The sequence below is a fragment of the Schistocerca cancellata genome, chromosome 1, assembly GCF_023864275.1.
Source record: "Schistocerca cancellata isolate TAMUIC-IGC-003103 chromosome 1, iqSchCanc2.1, whole genome shotgun sequence".
In the NCBI taxonomy this organism is placed as follows: domain Eukaryota; kingdom Metazoa; phylum Arthropoda; class Insecta; order Orthoptera; family Acrididae; genus Schistocerca; species Schistocerca cancellata.
Window position 1 is genome coordinate 898,580,450 of NC_064626.1, and position 24,129 is coordinate 898,604,578.

Below are 24,129 nucleotides of genomic sequence, written 5' to 3' on the forward strand. Positions count from 1 at the left end.
TTATATTAATGCTAGAAAGTTTTGGTTACAGCACGCGATGAAACCTATTAAATAACAGAGCTATAACAAGTTTCAAGGCCTGGATGTAAATAATAACAGTACAAGGTCTGTTAAAGTTGAAGTTCAGAGGTCATGTTCTACTGTCAGTTCTGTTCTAAAAATTCTAGACGGCAAAGTTCAAACGCAGGCGAGCTAAAACTTTTTCTGTGATTTTATCCAACTTAACTACATTCATACAAAAATTAAGAAAATTCAAAATTAAAACACAACAATGTTATAAAATATTATGTGTCTGAGAAAGCGGCCGTTTAGAGGCTACTACCGTGGGCATAGAGCAGATAAGAGCAGGTGTCTTGGCCGTCCGCTGCACCCAAGAGGCAAGACGTTGTTCACTTCGCACCCAGCCACTTTACGTTCCGCCTCAGTCAAATGTCGGAGTACGTGATGCCACAGATGACGTCACAGCCAGACAGCAACTTAGCTCATATTTTCGGTTGAATAGGGAGTGAAATCGCGAGGACTGTACACTATTCTGGATCGCTTACATTTCGCAGAAGTAACTGTTAGTGGGCCGCCCATAATGTTAACAAACCTGTGTGGCAAGTGGTGATGCGTATTTTCAACTTTTGTGGCGAGCAATTATTTTGATTATCAGAAGTCAGGGCGAAGGACGATTTAATAGGAACTTACCGTAGAGGTCGCCTCTGAACTGTTCATAGTGTTGTTTAGGATAGAGATAATTATTCTTAGTATTAACAATGAATATTACAATGTTGTGTGTGTGAAGCTGTACGAAATATATCTATGAATTAGAACGCAAAATCTTCGTTTATATTTATAATCCTGATCCCTCTGAGCAAATAGAGAATATAAACATTTCTTTCAGTGGGCTGGACAAGAATGTGGACTTTCAGACTGGGAACTATGGTCAGTATGTTCTCCATCGCTTTCTGACTGACCACAGAAATAGTTTCCAGGCTCCAGTAAAATACGCCGAACAATATTGTCATATATCCTCCTATTATTTATGACAGATTATTATTATTATTATTATTACTATTATTATTATTATTATTATTATTATTATTAAGCCGCCGCCTCACAGACTGACACAATAGATCTCCACGGACATTCCTCGCCGGCGTCTCAACAACACTATGTCGCCAATCAGTAACTGGTGTACAACCATTCAGCACTGAAAAAACATAACTTTCGCATCGTTCAGCTTACGGTGGTAACAGTTTTATCTGATGACTCAAACATACTGTATTAGTTCACTTCAACTCGTTAGAACCAGTTCCTGTCGCTCAGTTCAGCTGATTACATCATAATGCAAGTTATATTTGCACCTCATTAATTCATTCTGTTTGAAAAAGAAAATAAGAATCCGTGTTTATGTAAATTGACTGTCCATCTGAATAACTTAATATGTACATTTAAAATGCACAGAGTCATAATGCCAACTTAATAACTGTCATGGATAATGAAGTAAATATCTAGATTTTTACAATCAATTCAGTCTTGATCAAATCAATGTGAGAAAGTACAACATTTGTGACTCATGGCTGAACTGGCCCGCCTGGGATTTTTCACGGTTTTCTTTGAGCCTTGTCCTAATTGGGGGGGGGCACAGTTTGTAGTGATCGAAGGAAACTGAGATTTGTTCCTATTCAACCTTCAGGGTAACCATAAGATTACTTGTAAGTTAACAAAAATTAGCCTATGCACTAAAGAGCCCATAAGAAGTCATAACAGAAGCAAAAATTTACTTTAATAAAAAGTGTCAGTATTTGTCTAAAGATATCAGAGTGGTTAAAGTTTATCACATTAGAATCCTTTGGGATTCTAATGAGATAAACCTATCTAATCCTTTGGGATTCTAATGAGATAAAACTTAACCGCTCTCATAAGTTGTTGCTCTAAATATTTGTATATGTGTACATTTAAAATTAATATCCAAGTTCATAAACTTCTTAACTGAAACCACAGTATTTAATGCCAAGATAAAAGAAACGTGATATTTCATAAAAACGGTATCCTCGATTACAAAAGCTATACTCCTGAAATGATAGCATCAATAATTATCATTAAAGATTCCTGTTACCACTGCATGCTATATAGCATACCTTGACAGTAATTTGCCGTGTCCTGCTGCGTAATTCTTATTAATCGCAAATGCCATGTGCGAATCAGATAATACACTCCTGGAAATTGAAATAAGAACACCGTGAATTCATTGTCCCAGGAAGGGGAAACTTTATTGACACATTCCTGGGGTCAGATACATCACATGATCACACTGACAGAACCACAGGCACATAGACACAGGCAACAGAGCATGCACAATGTCGGCACTAGTACAGTGTATATCCACCTTTCGCAGCAATGCAGGCTGCTACTCTCCCATGGAGACGATCGTAGAGATGCTGGATGTAGTCCTGTGGAACGGCTTGCCATGCCATTTCCACCTGGCGACTCAGTTGGACCATCGTTCGTGCTGGACGTGCAGACCGCGTGAGACGACGCTTCATCCAGTCCCAAACATGCTCAATGGGGGACAGATCCGGAGATCTTGCTGGCCAGGGTAGTTGACTTACACCTTCTAGAGCACGTTGGGTGGCACGGGATACATGCGGACGTGCATTGTCCTGTTGGAACAGCAAGTTCCCTTGCCGGTCTAGGAATGGTAGAACGATGGGTTCGATGACGGTTTGGATGTACCGTGCACTATTCAGTGTCCCCTCGACGATCACCAGTGGTGTACGGCCAGTGTAGGAGATCGCTCCCCACACCATGATGCCGGGTGTTGGCCCTGTGTGCCTCGGTCGTGTGCAGTCCTGATTGTGGCGCTCACCTGCACGGCGCCAAAGACGCATTCGACCATCATTGGCACCAAGGCAGAAGCGACTCTCATCGCTGAAGACGACACGTCTCCATTCGTCCCTCCATTCACGCCTGTCGCGACACCACTGCAGGCGGGCTGCACGATGTTGGGGCGTGAGCGGAAGACGGCCTAACGGTGTGCGGGACCATAGCCCAGCTTCATGGAGACGGTTTCAAATGGTCCTCGCCGATACCCCAGGAGCAACAGTGTCCCTAATTTGCTGGGAAGTGGCGGTGCGGTCCCCTACGGCACTGCGTAGGATCCTACGGTCTTGGCGTGCATCCGTGCGTCGCTGCGGTCCGGTCCCAGGTCGACGGGCACGTGCACCTTCCGCCGACCACTGGCGACAACATCGATGTACTGTGGAGACCTCACGCCCCACGTGTTGAGCAATTCGGCGGTACGTCCACCCGGCCTCCCGCATGCCCACTATACGCCCTCGCTCAAAGTCCGTCAACTGCACATACGGTTCACGTCCACGCTGTCGCGGCATGCTACCAGTGTTAAAGACTGCGATGGAGCTCCGTATGCCACGGCAAACTGGCTGACACTGACGGCGGCGGTGCACAAATGCTGCGCAGCTAGCGCCATACGACGGCCAACACCGCGGTTCCTGGTGTGTCCGCTGTGCCGTGCGTGTGATCATTGCTTGTACAGCCCTCTCGCAGTGTCCGGAGCAAGTATGGTGGGTCTGACAGACCGGTGTCAATGTGTTCTTTCTTCCATTTCCAGGAGTGTATGTTTAAACAAGATGTTACGCACCACCGTGCATAAAAGAATCATTATTTGATTAGCTTGAGGCTGAAAGAATGCAATTATATTCTCTCCGTTCCTGTTTATCCTCTGGCGATATGAGACGTACTTTAATGGATGTGAGAAAGTCTTTTTGTGTCGAGTGAAATTTAATTGTTGTGTATCAAAGAAAATATTGAAAAATATAGATATAACCACGTCGATGAGAATGCGTCAGTCTTCTTTAAACCAATTTTGTGGTTAGAAATTTCCATTTTCCAGATTACTCACCATCTGTGTTTTCTTTTCCTTCAAGGATTTGCGAATGAATGCTGGATGATGACGCTGTCAGCTCCTGATCTGCCTCAATGTGGCCTGTAGTTTCGCATCAAGTTTTAAATTCTACTACTGGCTTAAAGAAAAGTTTCAATATTTATATGGCGACCAAATATTGTCGACCATTAGCTGAATCTGATCGGTGCGTAGTACTACCACTACATTCCACCAGCAGATTATGTGTTGAGAACCATCACTTGCATCGTAATATTTAACTTCATATAATATCAATATTTTTATTTAAATAATTTCTTACACATTTTGACTGAACAAGGTGCAAGGTAGTTCACGAAATATTTCAACATTTGTTTCGTACATAATTTGTAAGTCGCTCTAGATATCCCGTTGGCCATCTCACCAGTAGTAGCAGTAGAGCTTGGGAAAACAAATGAGTTACGAAATGACACGTAATTCTCGATACCGTCACTAGGAGACTAGTATTTATAACATGGCCGACAATGGATAACTAACAACGCAGCAGTGATCGGAAGTTGCGTTACTTTCTCAAGGAACTGAAAGTCTTGTAGCGACTCAGAGACAGTTTCGACAACAGTTTAACACAAGAAGGGTCCCTTGCAAGTGGACCATTCGCAGGGTGTATAATCAGTTTGTTCAGGAAGGGTCAACATTGGCAGCAAAGCGATGTTGGCTGAAGCCTGTTTGTTCGCCGGAGAATACTGAAGCGGTACGAGTTGCTGTACAGGGAAGCCTCGGCAAATCATGCAGAAAGGCAGTACTGCAACTCGGCATATCCAGATGCTTCATTCAAAGGATTCTTAAAAGTGACCTCCGGATGTACCCTAGCAAGATGAACTCTGCTCAGAAGCTCACTGCAAAACACAAGTGGACGAGACCACTGTTGCCCACTTGGCGGAGTATGGGGAACAAACTCTCAACAACGTTTGGTTTTTCAGACAAGGTGCATTTTCATTTGGATGTTGTAGTTAAATAAAATGTACGCTTTTGGGCTACTGAAAATCCGTAAGGCCCTCATGAACGACATCATCATGCTGCGAGGATTACAGTGCGGGTCGCAATTTCCGGTCACGGACTTACTGGACCTTTTTTCTTTGAAGAAACTATGAACAGTGTGCGTTATTTGAGCATGCTCCACAGTTACTTGGTTCCACAACTTCTTACTACCGCGTTGCCCTTCAGCACGCAGTGGCTCAAGCAAGACGGAGCAAGGCTAGATACTACAAACACAGTGTTAGGAGACGAGGTACTGGCAGAAGTAAAGCTGTGAGTACCGGGCGTGAGTCGTGCTTCGGTAGCTCAGTTGGTAGAGCACTTGCCCGTGAAAGGCAAAGGTCCCGAGTTCGAGTCTCGGTCGGGCACACAGTTTTAATCTGCCAGGAAGTTTCACAGTGTTACATTTTTTACACGAGCGTTTTGACATGCGGGTTCACTTCACTCAGGTTTCCAGGTCGTTTCAAAGCCGGACAATGTTGCCCCCCCCCCCCCCCCCCCACCAATAGTCCACGCCTCAACCCATGTGACTTCTTTCTTTGTAGCACCTAAGGGGAATAATTTTCCCGAAACGTCCACAAGATTTAATGGAGATCAGACGCTTTATTCTTCAAGCTTTCAATGAAATCACGAAAACCATGTGCCGTAGGTTTACCACTAACACAAGCGTTTGTGTGAGGGAAGTTAGGAATCAAAATGGTGAAGATGTGAGCATGTGCTGAGTTAGAACAACTCTCCAAGTGTTTTCCATGACAGTATATGTTCCTTTGAGTTTATCTTGACAGTAAAGTGTTCATTCAGAGACAAAATTGTGGCACATTTCCTCCACCACCCTGTAATTCAATCAGAAACTGTGACATGGCTTCTGGTTAGTGTGCTTTCTCAATGTCTGATTCCTGTGTTATTTTGTATTTACACCACTTATGAAAGCTGCACTGTTTGCTGAAATCTTGGTCTGCAACAAAATACAGCTGATATTACGACCAGTGCCGATCCTCTTTCTGTCCTGGATTACATCACGGTCGTAGGCGCAGTTATTCCTATGGCGTCAAACCTAATGAAAATTCTGCCTGGCTGGGCATGTGCTACTTATTATAAATACAAAAATTTACGTTCAGGCCTGGAGCCACCATCCAGCACATGGTGCACAGTGCACAATCTTCTTATTGATTTCGCTGCAGAACCCGCCTTTGGTACGACTTCGGCAGTGTCGCATGAACATTCGCATTGTCTCGGTCCAATTGAACCGTCCCCTTTGGAAAATTAAGAATGACAGTGCTGGAAAAACTCTTACGTTTTTCGATTTTCAAACAGCTGAACGAAACTGACCGTACTCAGACAGTTGTCTCTTTACTTACTCTGATCATCACTAAACTGACACACAATATTTTTGGGGCAACGCAGTCTTACTTTCAATAATCCCTACAAAAGAATGGCCCTGACTAACAATAACCTATACCTTTCATGAATCACTTACCTCACAAAAATCTTCGTTACTCGAACTACTGCAATACAGCGAGCGCCAATACTGCTAACTAAATAAAAGATTCTGATTACTGAAGGCACTAACTACTGATAGGTATAGTTAGCAGATGAAAGATTTTGATAGAGAACAAACAATGTATTTACCTAAATAATGTTCAAACGTCATCATATGTATATCTACCAATTCATGACATCCATCTTCACAAAGTTCTTTTTCTGGCGGGCACATGTCCAGATCGTCCGCTTATAGTAACCTCTCGAAACTCTGGCATCTCTCTCTCCACATTCACCACTGCTGGCGGCTCACCCTCTACACGCCGTTCACATCCAACTGCCCAAGACTACACAAGCGAATATTCCAGCAATGTCTCCAACCAGCCATAGACTGCACACAGCGCAGTCAGCGATTTTCATACAGAGAACTACGTGGCGTTACCAACATAAAAATCTAAACAGCCTACTTACGCAATTGCGCCTTGTTTTCATTCGCACGCACTGGACTTGTGCTCGTTCGTCACGCATCATCTTCCGACAGCGCCTTGCGATGCCTCGTTCGGTCCATGTTTCATGCAGCCGGCTGCATTACCGGCAGCCATATCGACTGTACTAAAAGATCCGCCGTATACATACATCCAGACTACACGGCCTTGCTGCCAGTACACTATCCTGAAGAGCAACATGTGGCATCACATCTCCAGCTTTTGCTGTTCCGAACCGATAACCCTCAGGCTTGGTTCTTTACCGCGGAAAGCATCTTGGTTCAAATGGCTCTGAGCACTATGGGACTTAACATCTGAGGTCATCAGTCCCCTAGACTTAGAACTACTTAAACCTGACAAACCTAAGGAAATGACACACAACCATGCCTGAGGCAGGATTCGAACCTGTAACCGTAGCAGCAGCGCGGTTCCGGACTGAAGCGCCGAGAACCACTCCGCCACAGCGGCTGGCTGAAAGCATCTTCGGCACGGACACTATCGTCACCGACGATGTGAAATACGTCACCTTACTCAGCCACCCAAGCAGTCAAGCAGCAATCGTTAACGACAACATTCTCGCAACCCCTCCAAGTGACAAATACCTGACAGCGAAAAATATGCTCCTACAGCACTTGTCACGCACAACCGAGGAGCAGCCGCATCGTTCGTTGTATCACGAGCGTTTACAAGATTGGACTCCGCATAAGGATAACCCTCACTTCACTTATGATTACGCCTTTGGACGCTTTGTGTGATTAAACTACCTCTACCGAACATCAAATGACGATAGTAGCGAGTGCACATCAGTCACTCGACACCCATCTTCCTCTGGCTGATTGAGTTTTTGCTTTTGCTCAACATCGACAACGGATCAACAATACCATCAGTAATGGTACCCGGTGCAACACAGTACTGCCACGGACCCATTCGACTGCTGCCTCCGACCGCCGATCGCCTCACCCAATGCTGACATCACTGCAGGCTTCACGGTCAACGTACTGAGTGTTGACAAGACAGACTCTCCCAATTCTGTTGCTCTCATCGCGCCGAACACTGCACATTTGCAGTCACGATGTTGCTAGCATTACACATGCTTTGGGGGACGCTACGCGTAACTGTCAACGTGCCAGTCAACAGCATTGTAGAAGGATACAAGATGAGCATGCCTTAAATGTGGATAAATGCAAGATAACGCCTGTGAGTAGAATAAAATACACCTATTTTTAGTCGAACTCTGACAGAGTTTTCCACTGTACTCAATAAGTGGATTTGTTATTTAGTCGTAGTTTTACAGAGCTACATGAAGAGAGACGACCATATAAAATCCGTTGTCGGGAACGCTGATCCACAAATATGATTACTGGTATACTCACGGTAGAATAATGCATCTTGTGACGTCCCTTCCCTCCTCCTTCATTAGCCGGGAGGAGACGCGACTCGTAACGATGTTCGTCCCCGTCGGTATGACGTGGAACAGCACCTGTAACTCTCGTAAGAACACAACTCCTCGCGTGGTTTTAGAAACATTCTGTTATCTGTCCGCAACAGACTTCTCAGATTGTGCGAACTGGTAAACTGCAATCTTTATTTTTATTTGTATGCCCGGTTAGTTCCGTGATGAAATAAAATCTTGATTCCTGATTTCATCGTTACGGTCGTTTTTCACACCATACATAGCGAGGATGAAATTTTTCTGTCCACTATTCCGTTGCTATGCCGTTGCTACGCCAAGTTGTTAACAACGGTCTGACGTAATTCCAGAAATAACTTATGTTGGAGTAAATGGTTTTTTTTAATATGCCGTGATACTGATTCAGACTAATCACTTTTCACTGTCCACTATTCATGTACTCACTAAGTCACTTAAAATGTTTAAAGAGTCAATCAACTTACTTGTATTGTCCGTTTCATGAGTTAGGCGACACGTAAGATTTATCTTTTGACTCAGGTTTTATTGTTCTTTCTGTAATTAATTGTTTGTCCCTACAACTCACGCACACCGATATGTCATTCAAGATTAACTTCTGTTCAGTTCAGTAATCGTGACGCTGACGACAACTTTTGACTAATCGGCGTACTTGTCTTTCTTCGTGTCTTCGTTTTATTGTGTCCTACTCAAGACTACGAATTGTTTTGTGTCGTTGATCCATTGCTCTCAAGGTTTGTAACTGTTCATCAGTACGAACGCTAAGTCCGATAAACCAGTATCACTCAATTGAAGTCTAACACTCGTCTTACTATACCGTCGTGTTGAAAACGGTAAAGATTAACTTTCTTCAGTCGAATGACTGAGCAATACTTCAATCTCTGTCTCACGAATTATTAAACTTCCAAAACTGAAACAATCTAATAGCGTTTGCATCCGGACAACTACCGCAAAAGTACTCTAGAGCGACTCAAGGGCAACTAACTGAACATTTCCATATCCGAGTTCCATTGTAGTCGCACTGAATTTCCTTTTCGATGCGGCTACAACTCTCTTCCATGGTAAATGTTACCTTTGACTTACTTTCTTGGTTTTAACCTTCGTTCATATGATTTTGAATTTATTGTATAGATGTTTGATAAAGAATCTATGATAATCCTTTCCTTTTATCTCCCCTTTTTGTATGTTATTCTCAGTATTTGAATAATATAGGTGTTAATCAAAGTAACAGTGTACATTTTATCGTCAATAGTTGCCGTCACTGTCGAGATGACTCACTTTTCTACTTTAAGTTTCCACAAAGTTTGTTAATTGGGGTTTTCTGTCGTTGGGGCATTACAGTCTGCAAATTGGTTTGCATACTACACACATGTGACACCAGGTACTGAGCGCTACTGGAATTCTTAGTACCTTCTAATTGTACGCTTACAGGATGGGTCGAGGATCCAAGCTGTGTTAGGGTCACGCAGCACATGCTCAGAGACCTTATATGGGAACTTCTGCAAGAATGGTGGAATTCTTTTCTCAAAAGATGGCTAAGATTAGAGATCCAGTTTCAAGACAAACTGTAAACAGATGTATTGCGATAATATGTATTTCTAAGAGAATAATAAGAACAAGAAAACGGTGTGGGTCACATGAATTTGACGAGATGTCTCAATTTTCTTATATTTGTTGGTCACTGGATTTAATAACAGAATTTCTTCAGCCACTCGTGACTTTACTCTTCAGGGATGTGTGTCGACACCTGTTGAGCTACATGCAATAATCATGTTCTGTGACTATGAAGACAGCCCACTGCAATGCACCCACTATTTATTTTTCCTCTTTTATAAAAGTAAATTTCGTATAGGACTGCTGACTGGAAAATCCCCGAGGGGTGCAACTACCTAAACCTAGAAAGTATTGCTATTTTAGCACCCACTGGACACCTTTATTTTTTGAAGAGAAACTTATCTCTTACTGACTAGTGTAGGCAACGGTTGTAATATTCCATCACAATCAGTATGCAACAGAGATAAACATTCGACAAAGTAAATGTTGAGAGAGGGCAAGTTACTCTCTCACCTATTTTTCATAAAGATTTTCTTACAACGTTACACAACTTAAACAAGACTCTAGAAAATTAACGGCCTGAGCAGTCATTGATGGAGCCTGGTAGGGCGCTAAAAGCATTAGGTATTTTTATGGTTCTTAGTTTGTAGAAATGGCATGTTGGAAGTTGAAAGCAAGTGACGGCGAACCGACAGAGCACCCCCTAGTCAAGACAGGTCTCCAGAAGGACAGTGCCAAGCTATACCTCCATTGGCGACAGCCAAAGCTGGGCTGGGGGCGACGGATTGAAGGCCCGCATCTACACAGTGGAGTCATAAACCGGACATTGTGTGCTGTGCCACACCTAATAAAATTTTTCTAGTTTTCATGTTCGCCGATACTGCAAATAGGCCTGTGACCCACTTCCATCGGTCGTCTCGGTCGTAGAAGAAACTCTGGCGTCTGAGAAACGTTGAGAGATAGTCTTTATTACACCTCATAGCTAGAACTAACATGCTCCAAGGCACAGGCGATTTAGATAAAGATCTTTAAGGTTGTATCTGTTCGCTTGTTGCCGCGGTAAATGATGCGACTTCGGAAAAAAACCTTCTCCCTTCACAAAAACTTAAAAAGGCCAGTAACTGGCGGTTTCTTTTTTTCCAGAGACGCAGGTTTCTTAACTCTTGCGCTGGTTCGACATGAGTTTCCGCTGTCGTATAGAAGGGGAGATTTAGCTCCTCTAAAGCCCTGTGATTGGCTCAAGGTGGGATGAGGGCGGTGTCGTTCGTGCACTTTGCGGAAAAACGTTTATACACTCCAGGAAATGGAAAAAATAACACATTGACACCGGTGTGTCAAACCCACCATACTTGCTCCGGACACTGCGAGAGGGCTGTACAAGCAATGATCACACGCACGGCACAGCGGACACACCAGGAACCGCGGTGATGGCCGTCGAATGGCGCTAGCTGCTCAGCATTTGTGCACCGCCGCCGTCAGTGTCAGCCAGTTTGCCGTGGCATACGCAGCTCCATCGCAGTCTTTAACAATGGTAGCATGCCGCGACAGCGTGGACGTGAACCGTATGTGCAGTTGACGGACTTTGAGCGAGGGCGTATAGTGGGCATGCGGGAGGCCGGGTGGACGTACCGCCGAATTGCTCAACACGTGGGGCGTGAGGTCTCCACAGTACATCGATGTTGTCGCCAGTGGTCGGCGGAAGGTGCACGTGCCCGTCGACCTGGGACCGGACCGCAGCGACGCACGGATGCACGCCAAGACCGTAGGATCCTACGCAGTGCCGTAGGGGACCGCACCGCCACTTCCCAGCAAATTAGGGACACTGTTGCTCCTGGGGTATCGGCGAGGACCATTCGCAACCGTCTCCATGAAGCTGGGCTACGGTCCCGCACACCGTTAGGCCGTCTTCCGCTCACGCCCCAACATCGTGCAGCCCGCCTCCAGTGGTGTCGCGACAGGCGTGAATGGAGGGACGAATGGAGACGTGTCGTCTTCAGCGATGAGAGTCGCTTCTGCCTTGGTGCCAATGATGGTCGTATGCGTGTTTGGCGCCGTGCAGGTGAGCGCCACAATCAGGACTGCATACGACCGAGGCACACAGGGCCAACACCCGGCATCATGGTGTGGGGAGCGATCTCCTACACTGGCCGTACACCACTGGTGATCGTCGAGGGGACACTGAATAGTGCACGGTACATCCAAACCGTCATCGAACCCATCGTTCTACCATTCCTAGACCGGCAAGGGAACTTGCTGTTCCAACAGGACAATGCACGTCCGCATGTATCCCGTGCTACCCAACGTGCTCTAGAAGGTGTAAGTCAACTACCCTGGCCAGCAAGATCTCCGGATCTGTCCCCCATTGAGCATGTTTGGGACTGGATGAAGCGTCGTCTCACGCGGTCTGCACGTCCAGCACGAACGCTGGTCCAACTGAGGCGCCAGGTGGAAACGGCATGGCAAGCGGTTCCACAGGACTACATCCAGCATCTCTACGATCGTCTCCATGGGAGAATAGCAGCCTGGATTGCTACGAAAGGTGGATATACACTGTACTAGTGCCGACATTGTGCATGCTCTGTTGCCTGTGTCTATGTGCCTGTGGTTCTGTCAGTGTGATCATGTGATGTATCTGACCCCAGGAATGTGTCAATAAAGTTTCCCCTTCCTGGGACAATGAATTCATGGTGTTCTTATTTCAATTTCCAGGAGTATATATATATATATATATATATATATATATATATATATATATATATATATATATATATATATGGAGAGATGCGAGACTGCCGGCCAGAGTGGCCTGGAACAGGCGCGTCAGTCTGGAACCGCGCGACCGCTACAGTCGCAGGTTCGAATCCTGCCTCGGGCATGGATGTGTGTGATGTCCTTGGGTCAGTTAGGTTTAAGTAGTTCTAAGTTCTAGGGGACTGATGACCTCAGATGTTAAGTCCCATAGGGCTCAGAGCCATTTTGACTGGACTTCGGTCTGGAAGCAACTTCTGGTCGAAGCTCTGGTATGTGTGGTTAGTACCTGTTACCCGAATGTTTCTCTTGAGATCAAGAGGATGCTTGACGAAGACATCATTGAACCAACAAGCTCCATGTACAACAACCCACTCACAGTGGTAGAGAAGGCTGACGCCTCGATCCGTTTGGTGCTGGATTCGCGCCAAATCAACACAATGATTGAGCCAAAGACAGATCGTCCGGAAAAGTTGTAGGAACTCCTGCAAAATTTCATCGTGTTACGATTTTTTCATCTCTTGAATTGCGGTCCAGTATCTGGCAGATTATGCTCCACCCATGTTGCAGGAAATACACGGCAGTCCTTGCATTCACGAAATGCTGTCGCTTTAAACGTCTACTTTCAGGCTAAAGTGTCTTCATCTTTTTTCATCAGAGGACTCGATAGAATCTTACATGATTCCATTAAGCAAGGTATCACCACCTACGTGGACGAACTCATAATAGCAGAACCGACGTGGAGAGGACACAGTGCGATCCTCAGGGAAATCCTACAGACCTTCAAAGAATGCGGCGTAACCGCCAACATCACGAAGTCATGCATAGGAAACTCACGAGTAAAATTCCTCGGATATATCAATACCGCGGAAGAAATCACACCAGATCCGGACAAAATAGAGGCAATTACCATATTTGCCACGCCAACAATCAAGAAACAACTACGTGGCTTCGCAAATTTCTACAAACGATTCATCTATGTGAAGAAATTAGCGACTCCGTGGCTAAGCCAGCTCACAGGAAAAAATACGCCGTGGGAACGGGACGACGTAGCGGAAGATGAATTCCAAGGCCTCAAAACCACGCTGATTAATGCGCCAATTCTTTCGCACCCCAACAAGGAGGAGTACTGTTGCATGGCGTCAAACAGTTCCTTCTTTGGGATTGCTGTAGTGATTTTCCAACGATATCAGCAAGGGGAAAACATGGTTCACGAAATCATTGCTTTTGGAAACCGAGTCCTCAGCAAATGTGAAATAAATTATTCGGCCACTGAATTAGAAGCTTTGGCGGTTGTTTTCGGCATCGAGAAATTTCGTTTTTTCTTAAATGGGAGAAAAGCAAGAGTGTACACCGAACACAAAGCCTTGGAATTCCTTTTCACAGCGAAACTCCGAAACAAACGTCTAACGAGATGGGTACTCTTGCTCCAGGAGTATGACTTCTCGATCACATACATAACAGGGAGGTGAACAATATTGCGGATGCTCTGTCACATTCACCTGTGGGGCTAGAAACAAGTGAGGCTAACCCACTGGAAGACGAACACTACAGCTTGTTCTATATGAAGAAGGTTGCCTTTGAGAATTATGTAACCTCGAGCCTCAAGGAAATCAGCTAGGAGCAGGACAAGGATCCAGGTCTATTTGTTCTAAAACAGAGAGTGAAAGACAAGAGGGAATCGAAACTGAGGCAGTTTTACTTAGTACGAAAAGGCATTCTGTTCTCTCGAAGTGAGGGATAAGGAGCGCCCTGGAGCGTTTGCATTCCAGATGAACTGGTAAAAAAGATCTTCTGGCACACACACCTAAGCCATGCAAAATTTTGGACCCAGGAAGTGCTACTTAAAATTGCGCACACTGTGATATTTCAAGAATATGGACAGAAGAATCATGAGGGTTTTGGCTGAGTGCAAAGCGTGTCGGAAGTCAAAGCACGTCACTGTGGCAACGCAAGCATCTCTATATCCCATGATTCCATCTAAGTTGAAGCATCTTGCAGCAACAGATTTAATGGGCCCACTCGTGCGAACAAATAGAGGGTACTGCTACATCCTAGTAGTAGTAGAGCTGACATCCAAGTATGTCACTTCAGCCCCACTAAAGAAAGCAACTGCGCAGCAAGTATGTAGAGCATTCTGCATGGATTTTCTCACGCAAGGCGGCCATGCCGACAGGATCATCTCCGGCAATGGACCTCAGTTCCGGTCAGAGAAGTGGAAAGAGATGTTGCGGAAACACAGAGTCAAACCCATCTTCGGTTCCATACGACATCCACAATCGTCGCCAGCAGAGAGAGTGATGAAAAGTCTGGGAAAACTCTGCCGTATCTACTGCGTGAAACAACACGCCACCTGGGATATTTTCCTACGTGACTTCCATGACGTGATGAACGAGTTGCCACAAGGTGTCACAAAAATAGCACCAATAACATCCGGGCTTTCAAAAACAAAAAATGCATGAAATGAGGTGGTGTGGGTGGTCCCCAACTACGTACCCTCCGACTCAATGTTGAAGTGTTAGAAGTTTTGGGTGGTTTCGTTGTCTGGGAGCTGGGATACGTAGTTGCCGGATTACAAGCCAAATACTGCTGAATCTACAATGTAAAATATGAATACACATATGAATCGAATGGTCGAAGGTTCTTATCATTCGGCAATTGCGAATTAATATAGAAATTTATAAATGAAAGACTTCAGTTGAATAAAATATGCAGGTACTATTTTAACGATTTTCAATGATGAGTTCGTTAGTAGAAGTACTTTTCAGAATGCGGTATATTTCTGCAAAACACTTATTGGTGTCGATGGTCCAGCAGTTAAATAAAATATAAGTTGAATAACAGGGAAACAATAGATTCCTACTGCACGTAACTGTTATGAACTACAACATAGCTTGCGAGATATTCACTTCTAAACACTCACTTAACTATAATAAATTGTGCAAAAATGATGTCCTTTTGATACATCATCGTCCTGCAGTATCAATGAAACGGTACACTTTCGTAGCATACTAGTTATAACGAATACAGGAAGCCTCTGACTAGTGATATGTAGCATCCTCTCATATATTATAACAAATCGTAGCTGAAAGGTATACCTAACAGGACGCTCTTTCGAGAGATCCTCAATTTGATGATCCTTAGACACACCTTATATTCGGACAACGCACTCTAGAATAATAATAATAATAATAATAATAAAGAAAACCACCACATATGGAGTTTAACTCCATACTTTATTCAGCTTCTAAATTCTGCTTGTGGAGTAAAAACGATATCGCATCTCACCTGTCACGTTCCACACCACATGGAAAAAATCTGACAGGCCATTTTCTTCATTCCACGCCTCGCAGTGTTGTACCAACTCTTCGTCTATAGGGTGTAACGCCGGAAATGCATATCCTCCTATTTCCATCTATTGTACTATTTTTTTTCCTTGCTTTGTTACCTCAAGATATGACATTTCTGTCTCTTTGTATATTGTAATTGTTTTACTATTTGTATATTTATGCATTTATGTCGATGTATAATTGGTTTGTTTCGTAAATATTATTTGTATTTTTACGCTGGGTCTTGCCTAGGGAAAACTGCTATCGAACGATTACGTCGATAGGTCGTGTGAAGAATCAAAGTGTTTAGGATCTTTGGTAGTGTTAACTCTGCCGCGTGGAGCGCGGGCTGAGCGGAAGGAGTCTGGCTGGGGTAGCGAGTGGAGCAGTTGTGTTGTGTGACGCTCCCGCGAGTTGCCGCGCTTTCGGGGTTTGGCAGCATGTAATTGCGCTCGACTCGCGATGATAGTTTCTGACATGGTGTCGCGGACGGGAAACATTAACTAGCGCGCATCAAGAGCCCGTTTCGTCTGGTGACCGTGTCGAGAAGAAGGCGCGCCAACATCCAGCTTCTGCAACAGCGACGGCCGACAATGAGTGACTGCCGCCACCTCCTCGACCGACGGCTTCAAACCTTCAATCAACCGACAAGGAAGACTGGACGCAAGTAAAGTTTTAGAACTGTATGGCAGACCTCAGCTTTTCAAACTGTACCATTTTCGTAACTATAATTACAGCAACTTAGAATGAAACTTTGTTGCTCATTGTCCCAATTGCATTGCCAAGCAGGGTCCCTTCCTTTTCCGGAATGAACCCGAGTGTCGTTGAAATTCAGACGCCAGCATTAAAGTAACATCATTTACTGCTTTAATTTCAAAGTTCAGTTAGCTGGATACAATATTCAGATTACACAAGCACAAATTAAGAGTGCGAGTTTTTTTTACCATATTTTAGCTTACCTGTGACTGCAGCTCAGCTTGGTACGTACTAAATTTTTCTATTGTTAATTGTTCAGAATCATTTAATTCAAGTTCAAAGTTAAATCTCTTATTTCTAAATTGCGTAGATTCAAGTAGCTTTTGAAATGATTGTTGAGGTAGTCCAAGACTAACCGTGTTTTACTGAATTCCGATGTGCTTCAGAAAGAAAGCTCACTATTAACTTCAGTCACTGAATTAACTTTCGATTTTCCGGTTTCATTAACTCTTTTGCTAAGTTAAGTCAGGGTGTAGCGAAATTTATTACTTCTGACAAACTTTCAGTTTTCACACTACACGTGTCAACCTTCAGTTGCCACGCTTCTAGTGCTAATTATATGTGTAACAACCTTTCTTTTTCAGTTACTATAGTAATTGTCCTTAGGACTGGCGACCGTGATTTCCCCCAAATCTCAAATACCTAATTACCGCTAGTTAATTGTTAACGTAACGGCTGCACATTTACTTTCTTTATTAACTTTACCCCTTTTCAAAATTAATTTCCACCAGTTTCATTAGCACATTTCCTTTCATTTAGATGTAACCCTTTCCTCCCTCTTTACCGACAGGTTAACTTCGGTGACGATTGCTTTTCCAAAACTCCCATTAGGTACACGCGGTTTCATTTTTCACTGTCATTAAGGTCGGTAAGTGAGGGGGATGTTACACGTGGCGACCTGGTGACAGGACAATCTTCGGATTTGAGGTTGTTCTGGACACGAATTTTGCATTGTGCAAATCTCGTAACAAAGTACTGGTTACGTACAGGCCGTTATGTCAGCGAGAATAAGTAGTGGGGGTAATCCTAATTATATTTGAGGTTTGGCATTTATATTGAAAATTATTAAAATGAGTGAAGGCAACAATTGCCAAAATTTGGTAGACTTGGATACGGAACAATCGGTCGAACAGTGGAAAACGCGCACCGCGGTACCCATTGTTCAGGGGCAGGCGGCTAGCATGAAAGACGCGACCGCCGAAACGCAACAAAGAGCAGAAATGGAATTCCACACTTTAGAAAATGTTTCGGAATCGGAAGTGAAAATCAAATGTGAATCCCTTGATGACGAATACGGGGGGACAATTAAAGAGGAAGCCGCTACGGAAGTAAAACCGGTAGTTTCCGGGAATTTAACTGATTTATTGAATGTTTTGATTAACGAAATCAAGAGTCAATCGGCAGAAATTAAAGCTCTGTCTGCCAAGCAAGAAGATCAGGCTGCCAAGCAAGAAGCTCAGGCTGCCAAGCAAGAAGCTCAGGCTGCCAAGCAAGAAGCTCAGTCTGAAAAAATTGAACGGATGCTAGACAGTCAGAACAAAGCTATTAACGTTGTTAACAACAATGTTGGAGTTGTTAATACAAAAGTTGATAAAATCAAAGAAGATATTGTTGTAATTAATACCGAAATCGGTAATCTTAAACAGGAAATGATAGGCGTTCAGGCGGAAATTGCGAGCATAAATACTCGTTTTGATTCCGAAATTAGCAGAATCGAGAAAAGTGTAGGAGAAGCAGTTGCTCCGATCATCGAGAATAAGGTGACGGAACAAATTCAATTAGTGAAAAAAGAGGATCAACAGAAGGTGGAAACTTTAAAGGCTTTAGTGTCCGAAGTAGACACTAAAGTGAGGGAGCAGGCTAATACCTGCGAAGAGAAAAAGAGGGAAGTGGAAACGCTTGCGACAACCACTTTCCAAGTAATTACGAGAGTGTCGGAATTAGAAAAGAAACTTGACGAAAAACAGAGCTATGTGCCAATCTGTGCACATAGTTCGGAATTGTTGACGAAAGAGGAGCGGTTCGACCCCTTGAAAAAAGGCGGTATATACGCGACGGATTTCATTAAAAATTGTGAAAGAGTTTTACCCAGATCATGGACTAATGAGAGAAAAATTAATGCGGTTATTGATGTGCTGGCTGGTGATGCCAAGCGTTGGGGCTTAAACCTCAACATTACGAACCTGACTTTTGACGAGTTTAAAAATTTGTTTCTGGCTGAATACTGGTCAGAGCAAAAACAGCAAAGTGTCTGGCGCGAATTTGTCGTGTCGAGGCCTTTCGATGCGAATTTGCGCGGCTCGATGAAGGAGTTTTGTGAGGGCTGGATCCGCAAGTTGGAATATTTGCGTGATCGCCGCACGGAATCCGAAATAGTCTGGGAACTCTACAAGAAGCTTCCAGATGATACAAAACGCTACGTAGGAAGCAATTATAGGACAGTGAATGATTTCCTGGAAAGAGTTGAGGACGAGGACAATTGGCGCAATAATCGCGACAGTAGTAGAGGCCGTGGTAACAGCAACGAGTACCACCCCAACCATAACAACGATAACCATGGGAATAATGCATACCGCAGCAATAACAATAATGGCTCGGACCGTAATAACAATCGGTACAATGCAAATAATAACAGGAATGACAGAAACCAGTATCATACTAACGTGATACGGGCTTCACAGAATAGTAATAACGCCAGAGGGTGTGATCAGCCGCCTCAGCAGCATCTGGGGAGCGTATCTGCTGGGACGAGACAGGGAAACCATTAGCCGCGCCGGTGAGGGGCCGAGCGGGCGTGGAGAAATTTTGGCGGCCCAATAACAAGAGAAAACCCAGGTGTCGCCGTTATGAAAATTCCGTATGGAATAATCAACGGCGGGAGAGTGTGCCAGTGTTAAGAGAAAAGAGTGCGCCCACAAGTAGTAGACCAGCTGTATACACGGCAGTAGAAAATACATTCGCTGTCAGTGAGAACAATTTAAGTAGTGTTCCGGAAATCGATCATAAATTGGCAGCTGTAATACCCACAGCGGAACTGGAGATTGAGTTTAAGAATGATTCGCAATTGTTGAGAGAAGGTCAGATGTCGGATAAAACGTCCGTCATCGAGCGAGGGGATGCAGAGAGGGATGAGGTCTGGTTAAGGCAGTTCGGTCGCTTATACGACGAACTAAGAGATTATAGGGGTCTGTATGGGAGAAGTGTTTATGGGGAGCGCGTGCAGGATTTGCCGCGTCTCGTCCCGCAGGAAGATAGTGTTTGTGAAATGATAGAAAGTTCTGGCCCTAATCGGCAGACTTTACTAGAAATAGTTGATGTTAAGGGGGAGCACGAGCAAGATTCGTCGTGTTTCGTCCCGCAGGAGTTAGATGTTGAAGTAGTAACGGAAAGTTCTGGCCCTAACCGGCAGACTTTACCAAAAGTTTCAGTGGTAGAAGTAACCGACCCATCCGACGCGAACCTCCAGTTTAAACATTGCGAGAGTATTAAGGAGAAAGATTACGAAAATTTTAGTGATAGCCGGACGCAATTGGTAGAAAAGCACATAGATTACAGCGTGTATGAGGTTAGAGCTGACATTATACGGTCAGACGATAACAGTGTGGATTGCGCAGATCTAGAGGAAGTAATTGCAGATACTACTGGGCACATTTCTCCAGGTAGATTGGCAGATGAGATTAATCTGACCAAAGTGGAATCAACGAAGGTGACGATTAATGAATTGATAGCAAAGCAACACTCACTAGTTGACGAGTTACAGAAAAAGGTTTCGGTATTGGAGGTGAAGCTACAGACTAAGCCTCAGGACAAGCGTGTTGAAATTAACACTGTATGTGAACAGAGGCTGAAAAAGCAGCCAGATAAGCCGGATTTAGGATCAAAGCCGGATGGTTTTTTCTGGAATGACCTGGATATAGACGAGGATTTACTGTGGGAAAATAAAGAAACAGTCGAGGACAAGTGTAGACAGATAGTAGTGTCTGTTAATATGCACGACCTACGACTAAACGTGTTGATTGACACCGGTGCAGAATTGAGTGCTGTATCTGGGAAAATATTTGAGTTACTGAAAGACAGACCTGGCATCGTAGTTATGCCAGTAACAGGAGTGAAAATTATCGGTGCTACTGGGAAGGCCAGTAAACCGGTCACAAAACAGATTTTTGTCCACTTCGAGATATGTGGGGCACGATTTGAACAAGAGTTTGTCGTCGTGCCAGACTTGACTACTGAAGTAATTATCGGGTTAGATTGGCTATTAAAGTACCGTGCAGTGATCAATTGCGAAAGCAAAACTTTGACATGTACGTCACAAGATAAAACAATAGTAGTTAGTTTTGACGAGGCAGGAGACGGTGTGCATAGGCAATACCAGCCTATACACATTGTTAACTGGCCGGATGCTATTGACGTAGGTATGAATTTGAATTACTGTAATGTGAGGAATCTCGGAATTGACAATAGTGTAGAAAGTGAATTGGAAAGTATTGTAGACGGTGTGTCAAACGTAACACACGAACAAAGACGAGGTCTGTATGAAATAATAATGAGGAATAAGAGTGTGTTTTCAGACAAACCGGGACTTGTGGAAGGATATAAATGCAAGTTGCATGTAATTCCGCACGAACCATTCTTCGTGAGACCGTATGCTATACCGCTGTCCAAAAAGGAAGCAGTGCAACGGGAGATAGATAAGATGATCAAATGGGGAGTGATTGAAAGAAGTACGAGTCCATACAATAACGGTTTGGTCATTGTACCAAAACGGGATGGTAGTGTGCGTATTGTGATTGACGCACGCACGTTGAATAGGGTCGTTCAACGCGAAACAGACAGACCAGAGAGTATGGAGGAGATTTTGCAACGTTTTCATGACGTTAAGTTCATGACTAGCCTCGATCTGACGGCTAGTTACTGGCAAATAGAACTCGAAGAAGAATCTAGGCCATACACCGCCTTCTTGTTTGCGGGCAGGTGTTATCAGTATAGAGTACTGCCGTTTGGACTTAATATATCTGTGTCCGTATTCATCAGGGCCCTAGATAAAGTGCTAGGACCGGCTTTGGGTTCAAGATTAACTGTATATGTTGACGACCTATTGTTGGCCAATGCCACTTGGCATGACCATTGTGACCTGTTAGATGAAGTTTTTAGAGCATTGCGCCGTGGCGGAATGACTCTAAAGCTAAAGAAATGCGAATTTGTGAAGCAGGAACTGAAATTTTTAGGGCATGTAATTACCACTGCTGGTATTACGAAGGACCCAGAGAAACTAGAGGCAATAAGGAATTGTCCTCCACCCAAGTCTAGGAAACAGTTAAAAAGTTTTCTAGGGTTAACAGGATTTTACCGCAAATTTGTAAAAGGACAAGTGTTTAATGACGAAAATTTGAATAACCTCTTACGCAAAAACGTTCCGTTTGTGTGGACTGACGGGTGTCAGGCCGCTTTCGAGAGATTAAAAGACGAGTTGTTGAGATCTAACATACTATTTCATCCTGATTTATCGCTACCCTTCCATCTGGGAACGGATTCGTCGAATTACGGGGTGGGGGTAGAACTGTTCCAAGAAGTTGGTGAAGGAGAGGACAAGGAACACCGGACGATAGCGTTCGCGAGTCGAACTTTATCAAAAAGTGAGCGAAACTACACGATTTCTGAGAAAGAGTGTCTCGCTATCGTGTGGGGATTCAAGAAGTTCAAAGGTTACCTATGGGACCGTAAGGTGATTATTCATACGGACCATAAGGCACTCACTTATCTGAAGGATTGTAAACTACTTCACGAAAGACTGACTAGGTGGTCGCTGTATTTACAGCAATTTAACTATGACATCTGTTACGTAAAAGGGACCGACAATTGCGTAGCGGATGCGCTGTCGCGGTTGCCCGAGTCTAATCAAGATGTATTGAAAGATGAGTCAGATGGAGTGGTCAAATTATACTATTTTAAAGAAGTTGAGGGACGTAAATTAGTAGTGGACATCTGTAAGAATCTACGTCGTCATCAGAACGAGGACGGTTGTTTAAATATGGTGAAAACCCGATATGACGAAAGGAGTCCAGAAGGAGAGAAATTAAGAAAGTATTACAAGATATACGATCATATCTTGTACATACGTAAGGGTGAAGATAGTAATATTTGGCGGGTATTCTGGCCCACCAAATACGTCACGGAAATAATAGACTACTACCATTTGGCGTATGGTCACTGTGGACCTAAGAAATGTACGGAAAAGCTGAGTGAAGTAGTGCATTTTAACAACATGTTAAAACGCGTTACTGACAGAGTGAAAACTTGCGATTTATGTCAGAAGGTGAAGGTTACCAACTGTACGAGTCGTGGTCCTATGCAAAGTATAAGGCCTAACGACACCTTTGAATTACTGTGCGTGGACTTGTACGGACCTTTGCCCAAGTCATCAGGAAACTTTGCCTATATTTTAGTAGTGCTAGAAGCTTTTTCCAAGTTCATCAAACTATACCCGATTAGGAAAGCTACGGCCAAAGCGGTCTATAGCAAGCTTGTGAACGATTATTTTGTTCATATTGGTAAGCCCAAGGCGATTCTATCAGACAATGGGGCACAATTTACTTCTAAGTTGTGGAATGAAGGTATGGAAAGTAATGGGGTCAAAGTGATCCATATTTCAGCTTACTGTCCGGCTGGAAATCCCGCTGAGAGGTATATGCGCGAGCTAGGCCGACTTTGCCGTACCTATTGCCATCACAATCATAGGGCATGGGGCAAATACGTAGCAGTATTTGAGAGAATTATGAACACCTTGAGACATGAATCGACGGGATTTTCTCCAGAGGAAATCCTGTTGGATGACAGAAGTAAAAGTTTAGTGGAAGAGATAATCAAATTCCCTCCACGGATTGACATTAGTATTGGTGTGAAAAAAGATCGTTTGCGAGAAGTAATGAAGCTAAAAGCCGATGCTCGCATACGTCGTCATGACGCTAAAGCGCGTTTTGCTAAGTTTGCAATCGGGGACTTAGTACTTGTAAAAGCTCATGAGAAATCGAGCGAGATAGACCATGAAATCTCTAAATTTAAGTTTGTTTATAATGGACCATATAAAGTCATTGGTATACCTCACACAAATGCTTATTGCTTAGAGTATCCAAGCTCTGGAAAACGATTAGGTATACGGAATATTGTAGACTTGAAATTGTACCAACCTAGGATCGATTAATACCACACAATGGGTAATTTGTACAGTATGTAAATATAGAGTGTAAGATTTAAGGATGTGCCATGTTATGATGCTTTTGCCTGACCTAGAGGTCATTAAAGAAGTTGTAATTAATAAGTAATTAATTTTGACTAAATGATTTAAGAGTAACTGATTAGCAATCATCTGAAAAATCCAAGCTGCTAGTCTAAGTTTTCAGCTGAGTCACAGTAGATTAAGGAATGTAAATA

The 24,129-nt window shown here is 43.8% G+C and overlaps 1 non-coding gene across 1 annotated transcript; it reads left to right on the forward strand.

The window, feature by feature from the left end:
- The first annotated feature begins 5,215 nt into the window (after positions 1-5,215).
- On the forward strand, positions 5,216-5,290 carry Trnas-uga (transfer RNA serine (anticodon UGA)). Its single transcript has one exon. It is a non-coding gene; the product is annotated as a tRNA-Ser (tRNA).
- Positions 5,291-24,129: the final 18,839 nt, after the last annotated feature.